This window comes from Protopterus annectens, chromosome 1.part0, assembly GCF_019279795.1.
Source record: "Protopterus annectens isolate FY-2018-M chromosome 1.part0, PAN1.0, whole genome shotgun sequence".
Lineage (NCBI taxonomy): Eukaryota > Metazoa > Chordata > Ceratodontiformes > Protopteridae > Protopterus > Protopterus annectens.
Genome location: NC_056725.1, coordinates 1346533047 through 1346555767, shown reverse-complemented (window position 1 = coordinate 1346555767; position 22721 = coordinate 1346533047). Strand labels below are relative to the sequence as shown.

The window sequence follows — 22721 nt, the reverse complement described above, 5'->3', positions numbered from 1 at the left end:
CCCAAAATGGCCAATAAGCTACTAATTTCTGGGCTGAAACCACTCCTCCAGGGACAGATAGGCCGCTCAAAGCTCCCTCTCTCACAGTGAACAGGGAAACTTCCTTCTATCCAAGTAAGGTATGGGCAAACACAGAAACTTGTAACACAGCCCTGAATTCAGCACTAACCTGAAAACTGGACTGTACTAGCTTAGAAAGGTGAGAAAACAAGTATATATTTTTGTTTTTTTCATAAAATAAAGCAGATACAATCAAAAAAACACTTTAAATGCACAGAAATGGCTTTCACACTTTAGTATGTAGCCTACAACAGTTAAACAGGTAATTTAAACACAAAAACGACTTTGTTAAAGTGCAGGCAGTAAAATAAGTACAATATGTAGCTGAAACAAGCTTTTTTAATCACAGAAACTCTAGAAGATCCATGTTTTAGGCGGCATTAGCTAAAGGCAGCAAGAACATGCAGAAAAATTATACTTAATCACTCCAAAGTCTCTCTTTTGTCTCTCTGCTGCTGTAGAACTCTGCAGGCACCAGGCAGGAGCTTACTGAGCTGTATACTAGGACAAAAACCTTGCAAATGTGGGTTTTATAGCAGGGAAATGAAAGAGATAGAAATTAGCCCAAAAATGGCCAATAAACTACTAATTTCTGGGCTGAAACCACTCCTTCAGGGACAGACAGGCTGCTCAAAGCTCCCTCTCTCACAGTGAACAGAAAAACTTCCTTCTATCCAAGTAAGGTATGGGCAAACACAGAAACATGTAACACAGCCCTGAATTCAGCAATAACCTGAAAACTGGACTATTCTAGCTCAGAAAGGTGGGAAGACAAGTATAATTTTTTTGTTTGTTTGTTTTTTTTTCAGAAAATAAAGCAGGTTCAGAATCAAACCCTGCTACCGATTTCCCGAAAAAACGTAAGGATAAAGACAGAGACAGACTGTATAGGTCCAAAACTGCCGACGACGCTTCCATTAAGCTAGTCACCAGTCCTCCTGTACTCAGTGAGGTGCTTTCACAGCCCCTGACACCCGCTACTTCAGATTCGCAAGCCTCTACTGAGATCCATTCAGAGTGCACGACATGATGCTTCTTCGACTATGGAATCTACAGATGTCTCTACCTTGGATGGTTCAAGAGCCGCTGTGCATGCACCGGCTTCTGAGGGTGTATTCAGGCCTACAGATTTGCATTTTAAACCGATCCCATCTTTTTCATCCAGGCCTAAACTCACACCATGCCTAGAAAACCGACGACCAAACCGCAGGCTCAGGCCCATATGCCTAAAAAACAAATGCTTAGAATGGCTGAAGACCTTATTACCTTAATTAGGGGAAGCCAGCCTTCCCCCTCTAAGAGACCTAGAACTGACTTTCTTTCTGATTCTTCTGACCAGGAATCTGATATTTTTGCTCCTTCTGATTACCAGGATTTGCCCTTATCTACTTATGAGGATTCTGATGCAGTGGATTCTATTTCCTCTGCTTCCACTCCTGAAGATTTTTCTTTTGGTGAAACCTTGCACACTCCTAGGGAGGATTTCCACTGGGAAAGCCAGAATTACTCTGACTCCAAAAAGAGGCTTAGGGAATTCTTACTCCTACCTCAACACAGGCCTTTAGCTATCCCTCCTGTTCTGGACATTGTAGATGATGCCTTCCTGGAATCTAGCCTTTCCCCAGACACTTTACCTCCAGCTCCCATAAAACCTGCCAGGTATTACAGAGTACCTGAGTCTCACAAGTTCCTCTTCAAGAATCCCTCTGCAGATACAGAAACCATTTCCCAAGGACCAAAAGGCATTAAGGCTACTACTGCCCAAAATCCTACCCCTTCTGATAGAGATTCTAGAGCCTTAGACAGATGGGGTAAGAAGGTATATACTTCTGCTGCTTTGGCCATTAGGGCTTTAAATTGCCAGTTTCATATGTTAAAGTATCAGCAGCATGTTATGGGCCTACTTAAACAGAAAATGATGTTAATTCCTGACTCTACTGAACACAAAGAATTAGAGGATTTAATGCATTCTGCAGAACAAGTTGGTAAACATACTTTGCAATGTGGTTTTGATGCTTTAGAAGCATCTTGCAGGGCTGCTGTCACTGGGTCTGTACTTAGAAGGCATGCTTGGCTTAAGGAACAAAACCTGCCAAATCATGTAAAAGCTAAATTACTGTATGCTCCCTTAAACCAAGACTGCCTTTTTGGCAACAAAGCAAAAGACGTCCTCAAAAGGATGGAGGAAAAAGCTAAATCTATGCAAACTGTTAAAGATTTCCTACAAGTACAGCCTCCCAGATTCAGTAGGCATTGGCCTTCAAAGAACTGGTCCTTTCCAGTCCCTTCTAGGCCTTTTCAGTCCAACCCCAGGAACAACAGACCACCTAGGCAACAGTCTCAGTCTACGTACAGACCTAAGCAGTGGGTGGCTCCCACCTCCAAAGCAGGGAGTAGTAAGCCACCCCCCTATGGATAAATGGCAGAATGACTTAACCTTAATCCTTCCAAGCCCTGCTGTACTACCTGCTCCCTTACCAGGAAAACTCACCATGCATACAAAAAACTGGGAACTCATTACCCAGGACAAATGGGTTTTGAACACAGTTTCTCAAGGATACAGATTCCACTTCCACACCCTACCAACCCCAAATGGTTGGCCAGACCTACCCCCAAATCAATGGGTGGAGGCCCAACAGCAGGTTCTCTCTCTTCTCAATATCAGGGCTATCCAGCCAGTCCCAGTAGAACAAATGGGACAAGGTTTTTATTCAAGACCTTATCTGGTACCCAGAAAAGACAACTCCTGGCGTCCTATCCTGGACCTCTCTATTCTCAACACCTTTCTGGCAGTTCCAAAATTCAAAATGCTAACTGTGCAACAGCTTATCCCCATGCTAGCCAAGGATGCCTGGCTGGCAACCCTAGACTTAAAGGAAGCTTACCTGCACATCCCAATAAGGGAATCTTGCAGGAAATACCTATGCTTCAGGGCAGGCTCAGTTCTCTGTGCTTCCCTTTGGCTTATCTACTGCGCCCAAAGGTATTCACAAAGTGTCTAGCTCCAGCCATTGCATTTTGCAGGCAGAGAATTATTCAAATTTACCCATATTTGGACGATTGCCTGATTCAGGCAGAAAGCCAGGACTTGCTATTACAACACCTGACATTCATAAAGAAACTTCTAATCTCACTGGGGTACACCATCAATGAAAAGAAATCTCGCCTAGTACCCTGCCAACAGATTGTATTCCTGGGAGCAAGCTTGAACACAACTTCCCAGATGGCATTCCTCACTCCAGAGAAAAAAGTTTATCTGACAACCTACTTCAAACTATTGGCCACAAAACACCAGCTATCTGCAAGGAAAATGCTGCAAGCCCAGGGGTTCATGGCTTCTTGCATTTTACTAATTCCATATGCGAGCTGAGACTGCATATGAGGAAACTTCAATGGTATCTAAAAAGCCTATGGTGTCAACATTCTCAGGACCTGGAAACAATGATTTCTATCATTCCTTTTATCAAGACAGAGTTCCTTTGGTGGGCAGAGGCTTGCTACCGCAATAAGGGACTCCCTTTCACTCTACCCCCTGCCGCCCAAACCTTGACAACAGACGCATTAGACTATGCATGGGGGGCTCACATGGCAGGGCAGTGCATTCAGGGCAAATGGACCCCGATACAGATGCCCCTGCATATCAATCAAAAAGAAATGTTAGCTGTACAGAATGCTCTGACAGCCTTCAAAGACCGTATTCTTCCAAGACAACTATTGGTAAAGACAGACAACACCACAATTATGTGGTACATAAACCAGCAGGGGGGAACCCACTTGTACCCCCCTCTGCAGACTAGCTATGGCTCTGTGGAATGCAGCTTGAGCTACCAAGTACACCTGCAAGCTCAATTCCTGCCAGGCAAACTAAATTCACTGGCAGACGACTTAAGCAGAAATCTCCTGGACCCACATGAATGGAAACTAGAACACAAAATATTCAACCTCTTGAGGTACAAATGGGGAACACCAGAGGTAGACCTGTTTGCCTCCCCTCAGAACTACCAATTGCACAAATTCTGCACAAGAACTCCCCACAGCCAAGCTTGGAAAGTAGATGCCCTGACCTTTACCTGGGAAAGCCTCTCAGTTTATGCCTTTTCCCCGCTGCTTCTCCTCTCGAAGGTTCTACTAAAGATCAAACAGGACAAGCCAAGGACAATACTGATTGCACCAGACTGGCCATGCCAGCACTGGTACCCCCCTCTTGCACAGCAAGACACTGCTACAACCATGGAACTTGCCTCAGACACCCTCCCTGCTGTCCCAGCAGGTTGGCCAATTTCTGCACCCTCAGCTTCGAACCCTGAACCTTGTAGCCTGGCTTATTCCTTGAGCTCTCCCTTAGCATCCCTCAGGTACTGGATGTCATTCTGGAGGCAAGGAGGCCTAGTACTAGAAAATCCTATGCTGAAAAGTGGAAAACATACTGCTCCTGGAGCCTGGCTCAGCGAATGGGCACAACAGTGCCCAGCTTGCATCAGATTCTTCAGCACTTAACAGAAATGCTTCACAAGGGCCTATCCTTCTCGTCAATTAAAATTCATGCCTCTGCAGTTTCAGCACATTATAATACTGAGCCACCCCTTTTCTCTCACCCCTTGCTAAAGCAATTCCTTAGAGGGGACAAAAATTTAAGACCCCCAGGAGAGCTCCCACTCCAGCCTGGGACCTTAACTTTGTATTGGAGAAGTTCACTCTTCTCCCCTTTGAACCAGCTGCTACAGCAGAGTTGAAATTCCTTTCTTGGAAAACAGCCTTCCTGCTAACCATCACTTCAGCAAGAAGAGTGTCCGAATTACAGGCCCTCATGGCAGGGGAACACTTCATTATCTTCCATGCGAACAGGGTTTCCCTCAGGACTAATCCTTCCTTTACGCCCAAGGTGGTGTCTTCTGTGGCCCTAAATCAGTCTACTCATTTGCCTACTTTTTTCCATAATCCATAAAACAAAGGGGAATGAATACTGCACTCTCTGGATGTGCACATACAACTTAGATTCTATTTGGACAGGACTAAGCCTATCAGAAAATCTGAGCAGCTGCTAGTTAGCTTTGCTGCAGAAGCAGAGGGAAAGGCCATTTCAAAGCAAACCATTTCACAATGGATAGCCAATTGCATTCTTTTCTGCTACAAGCACCATGGCAAATCTGCCCCACGGGGGTTAAGATCACATTCCACCAGGGCTGCATCTACCTCTGCGGCATTTCTCAGAGGGGTCCCTACCAGGGACATCCTAGAAGCTGACACCTGGAGCTCTGTACATACCTTCACCAAGCATTACCACTTGCCTATCTTTTCTAAATCCAGAGCTGGTTTTGCCACTGCAGTCTGGCAGGGATTAATAGATGGCCCTAATGCTCTTTAACTTCCTCCTCCCTTCCTTAGCTTTGGGAATCAACCCAAATGTGATGACTGCAACAGTGAAACACGAAGAACATAGTACAGTTGTGTACACTTACCATAAATGTTGATGTTCGAGTGTATTCACTGTTGCAGACTTAGTTACCCTCCCTCCAGCCCCCTGACTTCTCTGGGCTCTACCTCTCCTTCTGGTTAATATATTTATTTTTTCCTGTGTATTTGCTTTTTGATGGGGGTTCACTATACCATTTAATTGCTTCCCTTTGTGGGGGCACCTGACATCTGGGGCAAGAAAAACTGATGTAATGGCATTGGCTGCATGTTTTATACCCCTGATGACCTGACATCATGGAAGAGGAGACAGCATTCGATACAGAAATTCAAAGACTCTGGTATTCAGGCCAGCTGAGGGCTACCTACAGGCAGATAACCCAAATGTGATGACTGCAAAAGTGAATACACTTGAACATCTACATTTATGGTAAGTGTACACAACTGTACTTTTCACTGGATAGTGCAGGAAATAGGTTTTCACTCGGGATACCTGATAGCAGTAAAAAAACACTTATTTTTATATCTTTTACACTGGTACCTGCTGAGAAAATAATATTCATATTTGGACAAGGAAAGTTTAGCAACAATTTTGGGGTCTAAAGATTTCATAAATGTGTGTGTGTGTGTGTTCATGTTATTGCTATACACGCAGACCACAGAATACACACTTCAGTTTTTTTTTTTTTTTTAATGTAAAGAAACCTGTTCTGCTTACAGATTCTCTAAGAGAGCAGCACTGGACAGTGTTGCTAGGAGCATATGAGTATAACACTATTTGCAGACCAACTTCCAATGTGGCTGAACAATACAGACCATGAAAGCAGGGTCTCATGATCCTTCTGGCTTTTTGGGTTTTAAGCAGGAGGTGTCAGAAAAGTTACCACAGGGATAACTGGCTTGTAGTGGAAAAGTTACCACAGGGGTAACTGGCTTGTGGTGGCCAAGCATTCATAGTGACACTGCTTTTTGATCCTTCCATGTCAGCTCTTCCTATCATTGTGATGCAGAATTCACCAAGTGTTGGATTGTTCACCCACTAATAAGGGAATGTGAGATGTGATTAGACCATCGTGAGACAGGTTAGGTTTACCCTACTGATGAGGTGTCGTTGCGATAGCAATCTTGCTCAGTACAAGAGGATTGACAGGTTCAGACATATGGTGTATGTACCTGGCTGAAGAGCCAATGGTGCAAACCTACCATCTGTGGAATTATGACTGAATGCCTCTAAGTCAGAATCCTGCCTAAACATAATGGTATTTCATCTCTGCAGACCTCTTGTTGGGCAGGGATAGCCATCTGCAAGGTTGGTGAGGTGCACAGCTCATCATTGGGTCAGAGCACAGACGGAAGGAGGCTGCCTCTCTCCAGCAGTGCACCACACATTTGTGGGGAACCAGGTACTAAATCATTTGTATATGACCTAATTTCAACTTTCTCAGTGTGAAAACAGAAAATGAGAAATAAGAAACAGTGATACTGTCAGCTAGGGTAAAATTCAGTTACAGGTTATTACGTAAACTGCCTGGATGCCAGCAAAAATGAAATTTAGAGAGCTTGAAAAGAAAACACAGAGAAACCACTGGCTGCGAAGAATTGTGCAGATGCCCATCAAAAAGCAGTTCAAGCTTAGGCTTTGATACAAGAGATCGCTCCCAGTAATTTACAGGAAAAAATAAATCAAATTCAGTCAGATATAATTAAAATTAATGAAACATTGACAGAATATACCAAGTAAAATAAAAAAAATCTGGAAAAATAGAAGCAGCTTTAAATAGCAATTCAGATGCATTAATAAAATGGCAAAAATTAGAGGATGTAATGAAGAAAACGGCTGTCTGAGTATGAGGCTTCTCAAGAAGAGTTGTTTAAAAAATGGTACAGTTAGAAGACAGAGTGCACAGATAAACCTGAGACCTTCTCCTGCACCAGAGAAACTGAATGGAACAGACGGTATTCATTTTATGACAGCACAAATAAGCGATTGGACTGCTAATTCACTACAGGATTTGTTAACTGAAAGGGCTCATCAAGTGTATGCTCCAAACCTGACTATGAGAAAGCAGCCAAAACCTATATTAGTAAAAAAGCTATCATAACAGCAGAAAATGACACTGACAAAACTGTGGCAGAAGAGAAAACTATTAGAGACAGCAGAGTATTTGTGGAAAATGATCATTCATTGTACACCAGGTAGGAGAGAAGCACATTTAATAATGGAACTCATAAATAAAGACATAGGGCTTTGTCAAAGGCAGATCCTGCCTCTTAAACTTTGTTGACTTTTTGAGACAGTCACCAAGGCCATTGATGAGGTGACAAAGTTTGCAGATGACAAAACAAACTAATCCATAGTAAAAACACTCTGACACAGATGATCCAGAGAAGGGGGGCACAGAAATAGGATAACTGGTGTGCCAGGCCTGAAGTTAAAAGCCAAAAAAAAATAGTCATAGTCCTTCGGGAAAAACAAAGGTTACCCCTAGCGTAGTCTTGTTTTTTGACACTCATGTTGCTAAAGTAGTTAGAAAACCTTCTATATATACCACCTGATCATGAAGGGATTCACATGGATCAAGGGAGGCCATCATCCCCTGTACTCACTCATCTCTCATTAGACCTGATTTGAGTACAATGCCCCCCGTCGAATGTATCTGACCAGACACCTGATGCAGCTTGAAAGGCCCAAAAGTTCCTCACCAAAAGGATAAAGGGTCTCAAAAAGTGTCACTGCTTGACAGGACGACAAAAAAATGAGGCATAGTTTTTTTATATTCTAAAAAAGGGGTGGCGAAAGCCACATAACTATGGGCTAGGCTTATAAATGCCCTTGGGCAGATAGCCTAGTATGAACCTATGAACCTATGAACCTATTTACCCCAATATTTATCCTAGTAATCAGGGAATGTTGAGAAGCAGGTATGTGATTCAAGCTGCCATATCCAGCTGTCTTCAGAATTTTTTCCTAGAGGATCAAAAATGTTTTTGAATGCAGAACAGGCTAAGGAGGAAATAAAAAAGTTTATCTGACAAAATAATTGCGCAAACAAACAAAACGGGACACCATTTCTCTTATTCTGACAATGAAGCTCATAGAGAGACTTTGCCAGTGAATCTTGGAAACCTTTTCCAATGTTCCAAAGAAAAATGCTTGAGAGACAGAAAAAAAGAGCAGGAACTGAGTAGAAGAATCAGGTGTACATTGGACTTGGACCAGAGCCTGGTGTTGGGAGATGGAGAAGAACCCTGAAAATAGTAAGTAAATTGAATACTATAAAGCATCAATCACATTTATGAAATATGGCTTGGCAAGAAAAAGTGACTGAGAAATACTGGAATTTTCTTATGTTAACTCATTACATCTGAGTAACACCTCCATGTGCATCTGCAGTTAACTCCTACTGATGTCTCTAGGCGTCAAATACTGCTTGCTCATATTTGCATCAATATTCCAAAACCATGCTATATACAAGATTTTAAAATGTTTCATCTTAAAGCTTACACAATGGCAAACCCAACTGAATTCATACTTGACCTGTGTCTAGTGCAGCTAAATAGATATTAACTGTTGTCTTTATAATATTAATTTATATAGATACAATTTTCACATTTTTCTAAATATCTCTACAACCAAGTAACACAAACAGAACTCCTTACTCTCATATGAAAACTCTCACCTGGATTAATAAAATTCTGCTGACAGTATGTGTGTAACTTGAGTGGTTGCTGAAATATTGTAAATAGTTTTCAAAATATTGCAAATGTATTTGCTACTGTGTTTACTGTGACTTATAAAATTCTGATTATGGCCTAGAACCTAAAGAATACTACCGCTATAAAAATATTTGTGCTGAAGAGTTTTCCATTCAACCTTCTTTCATAACCCCTATGGTTCCAGAGATATGAACTTTTGTTTGAAATTTGAGGTCATAATTTGATTCTGTCAAAAGACTTAGGCTCCACCCATTGGAAGTTACAGTGCAAACTTCCTTAACTCCATTGGCGTGAATGAGTTAAACTTGTGAGTAGACTATAAAGCATATAGCCCACTTTATATCATTAATGTTTAGAAGGACACTTAAAGGGAAAACAAGTATCTCAAAGTAAAACAATGTTTTGTTCTCGTTAGTATTTGTATAAAACATTTTATGATATAAACTGCATGTTATATAATAAATCAGATTTATATAGGGTGTAGTCAGCGGTATGTTAAATGTGGGGGAGTCTTTTTATTGTATGTTATATGTGTTAAATATATTAAAGTAAACAAGTACTTTTTAGTTGTAAGAAATATAGGCTTTACGGTATAACAAGAGAAGAAAGGCTGGACATAAGCAAGTTTAAGTTAATATGATGTGATCTTGGGCTGCAGGGGTGGGAGGTGGGGTGTAAAATTTTAATTGTAAGGATTATATTATAAGTTTAAACTTATTATATTATAAGCTGAATTAAGATAATTTTTCTTATTTTTATAAGGATATATGTCTAGATTAATGCCCTTGGCTTAAGCTATAAACAAGCATTTCTTGCAAGCAAGTAGGCTTGAAAAATAAGGCAAAATGGTGAAATCCATGAAAAATGCTAATTTCCTTGCATCTGCAAAGATACTAGCTTGTTTTTTCCATTATCAAATGTTCTCAGTGGGAGTCAAGAAGATTGCAGCTGAAGGCAATTACAGTCTTCTCTGAGTGAAATTTACAAAGATTCCTTCATGTATATGCAGAGTTGCTAGCTTTTTGTTTCATTCTTGATTACTTCTACATGGAGATGAGCTGTCTACAGGGACAAGCAATTAATCTTGAGAGATTTGAATATTACTTTCTGAGGGACATGCAAAATTTAAAGATACAATGGCAAGCAGTTCAGTGAAAAAAATGAAATTATGGGAAGTGGATAGGAGACAGCAGCCTTAGCACTTTAATGCATTTAATAGAACAACATACAATGTAGTTTTATTTAAGGGTAGTTACTGCACTTTATCTTAGGGCTACAAGTTAATGTTTTCTGAAAGCATACAAACTATTTTTTCATATCTGAAATGGGAACGGAGATAAGAAAATAAGAGACAGCAATTAGTATAAGTGGGAAACCAGGCTGTAACATGCCCTTTAGCATGGGTAACCTTAATTTCAGGTCAGGTAATGCCTATGGGTGCATCTGTCAATATAGGGAAACTGTTCCTATCTGGAAGGTTAAACTTCTTTTTCTAAACATGTATATAGCTTTGTATGTTCGTTCTACATTAATAGGGAATGAGGATGTTCTGAAACTCTATTTAGTTTTTGTTTGTGGGTTTTCACTACAACAAAACAGTCTTGAAAACTATTTATAGATTCAAATGGAGATGAAAACAAACAAGTGTATAAAACATCATCCTACCTGACATTACTGCGTGCATGTAAGACAAAAGGTGGAAATACACATTAAAAAAACTGTTGTGTATTAACAGGTGGGAAAATAGCGTTTTATCTTAATAGCTGTGCTATCCATATTATCCTGGAATGTAATTGGCTTTGCATCTATAGAAAGAAAGGAAAGAGTATAGAATTATATTAAGAAATGCAGAGTGCAAAAAGCAATGCTACAGGGGACAGATTTAGAAAGAAATATGTGAATTTGACAAAGAAAGGATTTCAGGAAAGATATTCTGAAGAATAACAGGAACAAAGTAAAAGGGGCATAAAATACTGATTGCTAGAGAGGCTCCAATACTGACAGTGAAGGAAAAAAAAAGACAATAATCGCAGATTTGTGGTAGTAAGGGGCTGCTGGCAGGCTAGGATGATTAGGCTGGCAATTATTTATATTCCACCAAAACTGCTATTATGGAGCTTAAGAAAATGTTGAGAGAAATAATCAGCTTTCAGCAGGGAATGTGACTTACAGGTGGGGACTGGAACTTGATTTGCAACAGTGAGGATACATCTAGGGGACCTAGAAGTAAAAATACTGCAAAAGATGGTACATTTCTAAAGAAATTTATGAAAATATTTGGTATGGAAGATGTAAATTCAGTAGCAGGAACTCAAAGAGAATTTACATATCATTCCCCAAGGTACAATAACTGGGCTAGACTAGCCACAAATTATATTTCACAGGAACACATGCATTTAACTGAATATTTTGACATACATCCAATAACTATTTCAGATCACACACCAGTAACAACTAAGATAAAGAATGCAGGGTAATGAAGTAAACATGAGACACTGGCACTTCCCCACCTTCCTGTTAGAAGGACAGGAATTTAAGGAATGGGTAGTGGGAATTATTTGAGCGCTATTAGAGAAGGTAGAAATTTCTTCAGAAGTTATAGCTAGTGAGTGAGATAAAATGAAAGTGGAGTTTAAAAATAGGGTAGAAATAAAAGAAAAAGAGATGTGGTTAGGAAGTAAAAATAATTACTTAGAGTGGCTGACAGAGGTTAAAATACTGCAGAATAAGGGAAATCTCACAGAACAAGAACTAGCACAACTGCAGAGTGCTAAAGAGAAAATAAGTGAGTATCTGTATAATATGCAAGAGCTTAGAAAGACTGTTGTAAGCAAACTTTTTGGATAATAACTCCAGCTCACAAAAACTCTTAACACAATGCTTATGCTTGGGCAACAGAAAGCAGAAGGGGTTGTTGCCCATCCTTGGGAGCCTGTAACAAGGAAAATTACCAGAGATCCTGTAGAAGTATTAGAGATATTTTGGAAATGTTATGAAAACTTGTAATTTGTAAAGCCGAGGAATGTAGAAATAGATACATTTATGGAAAACTTAAGTATGCTAAGGGTAGAGGTAGATGAGGCTCAACAATTAACAGTTAACATAGGAGATGAGTCAAAAATTGTGATATATAATCAATCTGCAGGAAAGTCTGCAAGAATACATGGTATTTTTATGGAAGTTTGGATGCTAGGATGGAAGAAAATGATAAATATCTGGAAAAATTTGTTTAACAGTATTTTAAAGGGAGGAGAAGCACCAACATGGTGGATGAAAGCTGTAGTAACTGTAATACCTAAAGACAGTAGAAACTCATCAGACTCAGCTTCACATAGGCCCATTTCAAGTTTTAACTGCAATTATCAGGTGTTTATATCAATCATAGCTAAAATGCGGCGCCAAATTGAATAGACATGGATCACTGTGGTTTTGTGAAAGGGAGGCAAACATTTGACAACACTAATAGAACACGCTTTGAAGTGTCTAAGAAAATACTGCTGTTGTTGGTGAGTTCAGATGCAGAGAAAAGCATTTGACAGAGTAAGCTGGGATTTTATGAGTAGGGCAATGGAAGCATTTGCATTCCCCGATACAATAACATTAATTAGAAGGATATATGAGTGATTGGAGGCAAAAATTAAAGTGGGAGGGTTACTCTCTGATAACTTGTGTCTGAACACAGGAATCAAGCAAGGGTGTCCTATTTCCCTTTGTTGTTTGCATTATATTTACAGCCAGTGGAAAAGATAATAAGGCAGCCAGAAAATCAATGGTATAATTGGTATTGTAATCCAGAAAAGTTGGCTTTTTTGCAGGTGATATTATTTTGTTCCTGATAAATTCAGAAAAGGACATCTCAGTGTTGTAGAACATTTTTTAATTACCACCATCTTTACTGAATTATCACTTATGATATAGGCAATCATACATTCATATAAATGAAAACAACCCATATTGACATATTCTCAGTTATAAACATTATACATCACATACAATCTTCTGTATAGTAATTATCAGTCCAAAATTACATAGTTCAGTGGGTTATGAAACATTTTGAGACAGTTTCTAGTTTTTTCAGGACATAAAATTAATGAAGATAAAACAAAGGCTATACTCGTAAATTATGTACCCACACACAAAATGGTTCAGCTATACCCACTTTTATGAGGAAAAGATAAGATGAAGTATTGAGGAGTATAGATTAAAAAGGTTTCTGTTATGGCAGCTGAGGATATGTAGAAAGAGATTAACCAAAAGATAATACAAACACTGATAAACCAGAAGCTCTTGTTTATGGATACAGACAGTAAAATACAAGCAGTGAAAATTATTTAGTCACTTTAATTTTATACACATCAGGCATATTTTTATCAAACCAGAGGACACATTGTGGATAATAATTAATAAAGAATTGAAGGAATTTATCTGGGAGGGGAAGAGGCAAAAGTTAAGTGGGATAAGTTGATTCTCCTAATAAAACAAGATGGTTTAGGATTACCTGATTTGAAGGGATAATTTAGAGCTACACAATTAAGGCTCATATAGAGAAGATAAGCAGAAGGTTACATTCAAAGTGGAAAGTGATGACAGTGAAGCAGGTGGAAATTCAAGAAATAAGGAGATTTTGAATGCAGATCCTTAAGGAGAACACCAACCTTACATAATAGTATGCTCATAAAAAGTATTCTAAGAAATAAGCCAGCATGAGAATGGAGAAAGGAGACTTTGCTGATAGGGATGACTGCAAGTAGGGTTTTATAGAATAGGCAAGTGGGGGCTGGAATTTACTGGAGAAAACTGGCAAAAGAACCAATGCACTGGGAGAAATAACTAGACAGGAAAAGGTAACAGAGTGGGGTGAGGCCAAGAAGAAATTTGGACTGCAGGCTAGAGGCTGTCTACCTTACCAGGGATTGATACCAGAGTATAGGCAAAAAGAAAGGGATAGGGGAATCCTAACTGAAAGTTCTGCTCTGGTAGAGTTGTTAGTTGAGTCTGGAACAGAAGCTGTTGTTAAAAAAAGGACAATTAGTAGGGCATACATGAAACTGCATGACAATTATAAAAGTCAATCAGAGGATGTTAGAAAAGATTGGGAAGAGAGAGGGAATGAGAAATTTACAATTGAACAATGGGAGGACATGTGTATGGCTCCCAAGTATGCCACAAAATCCAGAAAGTTTAGGATTTTTGCTTGGAAGTGTTTGCACAGGTATTGCTATACCCCAAGCAGATTTCAAATAATTTTTCCTCAGGTAGATGGCAAATATTGGAGGTGTGATAGGGATGGGGAAGAAGGAGGTTACTGGGAACAAATACTTTGGGTAGCTAATGAATTGGAAGATTTAAAAAAAAATCCCTACAGAGCACTCCTGTCAGAAATATCATGTAAGCAAATGGATGTAACTAAGGAAATGATTCTTTTGACCTGGGATACAGGATCTGAACTGCCTAGACATAGCAAGGCCTTGTTAAGTTTAATTCTGGTGGCTGCCAAAAAAGCAATTACTAGGAAATGGAACTCAAAGTCTAACCCAACTGTATTTGAAATATTGATTACTGTAACAGATATAAAAAAAACTCGAAGTGGTGTCTTTAGAAAAGGTAAGGAGCAAATTACACAGAAATAAATGGAAATTGTGGGAACAATATATGCAGAATGATGATGATGATGATGAGGAGAGAGGTTTAAGGGAAGGCAGAAACTGAGCAATTTATGTAATTTTGGATTGATGATAGTTGTAAAAAAACGTGATGTATAATGTATGCAACTGCAAACGTTAATTTTTTTATATTATTGCATGTTTTCCTATGTTTTAAGTGATAATTTAATAAAGATATAAAAACAAAAAAAATGGCATGCTAGCAATATTCCCATAACATTTTCGGAACTAGATCAACTATTCAATAGAGAATGGCTCCCAAATAACAACAGTTTCATAGTTCATAGGTTCATAGGTTGGTACTGGGCTATCTGCCCGAAGGCATATATTAGCCCAGCCACATTGTGCGGTATTCACCGCCCCTTTAGTAGTTCTCTAGACCCTTGTACTAGCAGCTAGTACCCTTGGCCCCTATCTAGTAGTGGTGTTGGTGTGATCCCCGGTGTGAACTTTCTGTTACTCATCCACTCATCAAGGTTCTTCTTGAAGAGTGATAGTGAAGGGCTCTGTCTTATGTAGATCGGGACCCTGTTCCACAGTAAGGGAAGTCTCTGCGAAGGGAATCTATCCCTCCAGCATGTTCTATTCATTGTTTTGTTGAGGTTTATATCTCTAGAGCGTTTAGCTCGAGTAGACTTGGTTTTGCTAAGATGGAGCATGTTCAACAATTCTGGGTTGGACATGGTTCTGTACGTTTGACAGAGATCACCTCTGAGAAAGTGGTATGCAACAAAGAACAGTCTTAGCTTTTTCAATTGTGCTGCTTAGGGCAACTGTTTGAGGCCAGTAATCCTCTTGGTTAGGTACCTTTGTGGTCTCTCCAGCTGCTGGAGATGTCTTGCCAGGTACATTCCAATTGGTGCATTGTACTCAATAATGGGTCTGATGAGGGAAGAGTAGAGGGGCACCATTACATCCTTAGACCTTTTGTGATCAGATGGGTCACATAGAAGGATTTTCTAACCACTTTGGCAACATGGTTATCAAAGGAAAGCTGACTATCTACTTGGGTCCCTAGATCCCTTATTTCTTCTTCAGATTTCAGGGGATTACCTCCTATGTTTGCGGTTACTCTGTTTTTTCCAAAGGGGATTACTACGCATTTTTTTGCATTTAGCTTGAGACCATGATTTTGACACCATGCATCAGTCTCATTTAGGCCCTTCTGGAGGATCTCCCTGTCGGCTGGAGACTCTATTATAGCACCCAGTTTGCAGTTGTCCGCAAACTTAGTCAGCCACAGCCCTTCCGTGCTTGCCTGTACTTCTGAGAAGTATATGCCAAATTGGAGGGGCCCCAGGACAGAGCCCTGAGGCACACCACTCGTTACTGGTCTGGATTCGGACATAGATCCCGCTACACTTACTTTATGGGATCTGTCTGAGAGCCAGTTTGCGATCTATCTTGTGACGTAAGGGTTTATGCCCAGGCTGGTTAGCTTATCAATAATACCTGAATGGGGAATGGTGTCAAATGCTTTAGCAAGGTCAAGGTAAGCCGTGTGTACCTCCTTTCCCTTATCTATATCCTGAGTAACTGTCTCAAAGAAATCCACCAGGTTCAGGAGGCATGATCTGCCCTTGATAAAACCGTGTGGGGTCCAGCGACTGGCGGTTCCCAATCTCTCCATTTATGAGTTCCATAATGATTCGCTCCATAGCCTTACAGATCAGACTGGTCAGGCTTATTGGTCGGTAGTTCCCAGTAGTTACTAAGCATTCAGTACTGGAGACCATTAAGGAGCCTAGCTCAAATTCCCAACTGCTTCAAAGCAATGTCTAAAGTGACTTGCTAACTGTTACACAGTAGGTAAATGAAGGTGGAAAGATTCAAATCCTGTATCCTTGTCATGAGAAGCAGCTCATTAACAAGTCAGTGCTTTAATCCTCTGCTCTAACTGCCAGAGTAACAGTTTTTAACTAAATGCAAAACTCCTTTACAATCTGATCTTGTGTAGATATGCGGCAATGATTACATAATGGAAACTAAAGATCAGAAAATTTGATCACCACTCCAAATGATGCAGACTGTATGACCTGACAAATGTCAACCCCTTTGCAACTGCTGAAGACTGTAAAGAAGGTACTATAAAATATTACTCCAGTTAAACATGTTTAGACTAAATTACAAAATCCAGGCCTATTAATCAATTAATTCCATTGTTTAATGAAATGAATAAAACAAAATGACTGAACACAATATAAATGCTGCAGCAGCTTTTGTTCAACTATCGACAAGTCATACAAAAATAAGAAATATTATTGTATACAACATACTTTTTTGGTGGGGGGATTGCATGCTTGCAGGACACCTACATCTAATTTTTGACCTCCCTATGTCTTCTTTGTCATCAAGCAAGCAAGCAATAATGCCCAACAGGGTGTGTGTTACTGTATAAATAATACCCACACAGTGGTGTTCTGAGGCCCAATACTTCAGGCGTAGGCCTCTACACTCCCAGAAGGATGTTATTTACACAATAACACATACCCTGGTGGTGCATCATTATGCTTAGGGAATGGGCTATCTGTTAAATTATTTTGTACTTGTTTTTATTTTTTCTAATATGTTTATTTTTTTTAATAATGTTGATGTAAAATAGTTCCTCTGCCTAATGTTTCAAACTTGCTGTAGTATAAATAACTGTTGCTGTAGGAAGCTTTTTGCATCCAAAATATAAGTTTGTTAAGTATTTAATGTTTACACACACACACACACACACACACACACACACACACACACACACACACACACACACACACACACACACACACACTCAGAAGTATCTTTAAAAACACATATGCTTACACTCTGTTAATAATGCCTGACATCACAAGTTTTGTAACTTCATACCTCTCAACCGATCAGATTTTCAAAGAATGTCCAGATTGCTTGTCTATTTGCTTTCAGTCTTTTCCTCATAACATTTGTGGCTTGGTGGCAAATCACTGGGGGTTGATGTCATTAAATAATGAATTATACTTGAGTTTCAGGCTTTCATATCCTTCAATAAATGCATGTTAACACAGATCCTGTTTTTATACCAACTTTCTAATTGTATAACAACAATATTTAAAATATGCTCCACATTATTTCAGGCTTTATCCAGATTTCTTGAGCTAAGAGGTTGAGAGGTATGTATACCTCTTAATTTTAATTTGTATCCACTGCTCAATCGATTGATCAATCTCTCTCTCTCTCTCTCTCATACACACACACACACACACACACACACACACACACACACACACACACACACACACACACACACACACACACACACACACACACACACACACACACACACACACACACACACACACACACACACACACACTTCCGTTTTCATGCATGCAAGTACCCATGCACTCACGTATCACAGAGATATGTATTTTATTTAAAAATTACTTCACATTTTATAGCAAAAAAAAACATCAACAGCATTTTTTTTCTAAAATTCCTTTTTCTAAATGAGACAAAACACTCTTTTTTTCCTTTAAAAATCACATTTAGTGAAAATGCATCTGGCAACTCAGTAAACTGCAAGAGATGTGTTGGGATTCTTATTCAAATAGCGTATGTCACACCACAGGCTATAATAATGTATGTGCAAATGAATGGGTAGAAAAAAGAATAGAATTGTTAAGCCCAGGGTACATGAAAAGAAAAAGGGCTTGCCTGAATCCATTTGATAACCACTGATAATGAGGTACACTTTATGTCTGAAGAATGCAAAATACTAACAAAGTAAAATCACATTCAGAATTCCATGCCTGTTCCATCATTCAGCCATAAACAAGTTAATAGAAACCTTTGTGCAGTCATTTAAGAAATCATTACAAGTCTTTGTCATAAGCCATTACACTGAAAAATTTCTTCTTGCATACAGAAATGTAATACATGCAGCAACTAATGCAGCACCAGAAAAGTAATGCTTAAAAAAAGAGCAATAAGTCCTTTCTACAGTTAATAGAAGTAAATGGAGTTTTAATTTTGTTTTTACTGATTGGTTTTCAGTGACCTTTTCACTCATTATTTCAGTTTGTTGTTTGGGATATTTTTGCAGTGACCCTAATGATAATGGACATCAGCTGGGTATAACAGCCTTGTGTTTCTAATGCTTAGTCAAACACTCTGCTTGTGCTGTGCTGATGAGGTCATAACAAGGCTGAAATATGCATATCCACAGCTAGTGGGGGTTGGCTTTATTGGCCTTAAATTGTCCATTAAAATGACGAAACAAGTCATGAGCATTCAGAATCGCCAATTAGCTGAAATACCTGATGTTCATACGGATTATTTGTATATATCCAATGTGCCTCTGATACAAGAGGTTTGGGAGGTCACTCAGCTGAAGTTCTAGTTTTGCTGGAGTTTTCATTTTGTTTTTACTGGTTGGTTTTTCAGTGATCTTCTCACTCATTGTTACAGTTAATAGAAAGGAAATCTAAAGACAAACACATATAAGCAGTTTCAGAAAGTAAATGATAAGCCATTGTAAAGTTTTAGCTTCTGGTCAGCATGTAACTAGGGAATTGACCTAGAACAATTTATTTCCAAGATCAAAGCCTCTGATATATGAGACAGATGGCATGTGAGAAGGTAAACAAAAGTTATTTAAAAAGCCCAGTTTACTTGAATGCCTAGCACGTAAGCAAAGCAATTACACTTTGAAAAATTTATACAGGACCAATATTACTATACCTCAAAATGGAGAGATGACCAGTGCTATACCCAAAGGAAGACTATTAACAGTGGCATACTTCAGCAAGGATGAATGACCAAAGCTGTACTTTAACTTAGGTGGATGACTAAAACTGTGGTCCTAGAAGGATGAAGTAGTCAGGCAACAATTCAAGGCTTTTTTGCAGCCACATGGAACACTGGGTTCTATGACACCTCATGGGCGAGAGCTAATAAGGCCTTTGGTTCAGTGAAGGTGCCACTTACCCTCAGATGGAAGGCAGCATTATGACGGCAGAGTCAACTGATATATAGACGCTAACCATGGCGGCATGTAAAACTGAACCTTGATAATGTGATCCAGAACAGTTAAGTAGATCCCACAAAGGCTAAGACAGTGAAGGGTTGTTTGTGATCATCATGTGAACCAAAAAGCAAATTATTACGGCTCTTACAAGCTGACATGAGTGACATGCTTTTTCTGCAGCGATTTTCTTTGCCATGAAAGTGAAGAATGGGTTCTATGGCATGAAGTACACACTATCAATGTTAATGTCACTGACGACTGATGTGAAAAAACAGTGCTACAGAGTTACTGAACATTGACATTACAACCTTCGCACTTTGCGCTAGCATATCATATACAAATCATAGTACTTCATCAGAACAACATCTGTAAAGTATAGCTGGATGAATCTTCTCTAAAATATGAACATCAAGTAAACCTCCATCTCTGATTTTGCATGTTTTCATATGTCATTACAACACAAATGCATTTAGTCTGGACACAATACCCTTATGCAGAGAGATTTACTATTAACAGTTTCAGACTAATCATTAACAGCAAATCCAGGCTGTTCTTTGTGCTGCATCTGTTTAAGCTGCTAGGGAATAAACTCTCATAATGCTTACACACACACACACACACACACACACACACACACACACACACACACACACACACACACACACACACACACACACACACACACACACACACACACGTGTGCGCACACTCATGCACCCACAAATGTGGTAATAGTTAAAGTTTATATTGGCTGAAATCAGGCTCTTTCCGCATAACAGAAACATTCTAGTGCACACAACACAGTACCAAACTTCAGCAAGTAATTTAAATGGGTCTAATATACAGTGTAAAAAAGATTATAATATCATACTTATCTTTGAAGACTACAGTACAGTATTATAATATCTGGCCACTTTACAAGACCCAAGGAATGACAGGTTAGTAATTAGCCAAAAGAGTTACAGCTGGCAAGCAGTGCAATTATAAAAGAATATAAACAGTCCCATTCCTGAAAGAAAAGTACAGACAGAGTTCACCACAAGTTCATAAAGAGAAGCACATCATGGGAAATAAATATGAGTTAATTTTTTCTGATTAGTAGCATATAGTAGTGAAGTACTGAAGCAATGCTCCCCCTGACACATCATGGATCAGAATACACACTCAAGAGTCTTCCTGAGATTGATGGCTCTTTCAGAGCTGTTTTTCATTAGCAGTACTTATTTAAATGACACCTAAATCAAATTTATCAGGAAAATATTTAAGACATCGGCTTATATATGGTTAATGGAAAGGCTTCAACTGTACTGATTTTAATAATGAATTTACATGAACAATTTATTTTCCATAATCTGTAAAGGAAGCTTCAGTCATCAGAAAATAATATACTTCCTCCCTGAAATGTCTGCCATATCTGTGACTTGATTATATTTTTTACAGCTAATGACAAGCAGTAACAGGGTATAATAATAGTAGTTCTTATTTTCTTAACTCTTTCATATCTGTAGCACCATCTAAACAGTTCTCCTTGAGCCTAAAGTACAAGTCCTTTTTTTAATAGCCTGTCTTTAAACCTACAGTGCTAGTGTCTGCTCTCTATTAAAAAAGTAAAAAAACATAAATAAAATCCCTGTCTGATAAACAGTTAAAGTTGCAAAATTATAGTCACTAAGTTTTATGATAGTCTACCTTTAAATGCATATAATAAAAACTAAGAATTGATACATATTAAAATCTACTTAAAAATTAGTAAACCCTAATTTTAATACCTATTTTCCCACAGTATCTGCTTGAGCCCCTTAGTTACGCAAATTGCTGTGACAGAGTTGTCTGCTGGGAATTTTTAAAGTCTGCCAACTCATTACACCCCCCCCCAAAAAAATTTAATCAATTACCTCTTTCTTCCCCATCACACCTCCAACATTTGCAATCTACCTGTGGAAAAAATCATTTGACTCTGCTTGGGCTATACAAATACCTATGCAAAAACTTCATGTCAGACTTGCTGATTTGTCTGTTGAAGCGTTGTGGGTGAAACATTTAAAGAACACTCCCTACTATCCCCAGACTAATGGTCTTGTGGACAGGTTAAACAATACATTTAAGACTATGCTATGTGCATTTGCAGACCGACATGTAAGGGAGGTCACAGATCGATTAACTAAGGCAGGATTAACCATTAAACCCAGTAAGTGTCAAGTGGGTATGGCAGAGGTCATTTACTTAGGATACAGAGTGGGAAGTGGTAAAATTAGGCCAGAACCTGTCAAGGTGGAAGCTATCCAAACATAGCCAGTTCCTGTTACTAAGAAACAAGTGAGAGCATTTTAGGGAAAGCGGGGATACTATAGGAAATTTGTTTCCAATTATAGTACCATAGCTGCACCCCTTAAGGACCTAACTAGGAAGAGTAAACTGGACAAGGTAGTGTGGACCACAGATTGTGAACAAGCATTCCCAAAACTAAAAGAGATTTTGGGAGGGCACCCTGTGTTAGCCAGCCCAAATTACAATAAAGAATTTACTGTACAGGTAGCCATTTCAAATTATGGGGTAGCAGCTGTGCTCAGCCTTGTTTCCTCAGAAGGAAAAGACCACCCAGTGGTTTATCTGAGCAATAGACTCCAACCTAGAGAAGAGTGTCATGCGATTGTGGAGAAAGAGTATTTGGCCACAGTGTGGGCATTGCAAAAGCTACAGACCTATCTTTATGGGAGAAAATTCACAGTATTTACAGATCATAACCGTCTAACATGGCTTAATAGGGTCTGTAAGCAAAATGCCAAGTTAATGAGGTGGAGTTCAGGATTGCAAACATATGGTATGACCATACAACATTGCAGTGGGGTTAATAATGCCAATGTGGATGGATTGTCCAG

At 39.2% G+C, this 22721-nt stretch overlaps 1 protein-coding gene across 1 annotated transcript in view; it reads right to left on the bottom strand.

Moving 5' to 3' along the window:
* Positions 1-22721, bottom strand: part of METTL24 (methyltransferase like 24) — a 705212-nt gene that overhangs the window by 191227 nt on the left and 491264 nt on the right. The window lies entirely within an intron of this gene.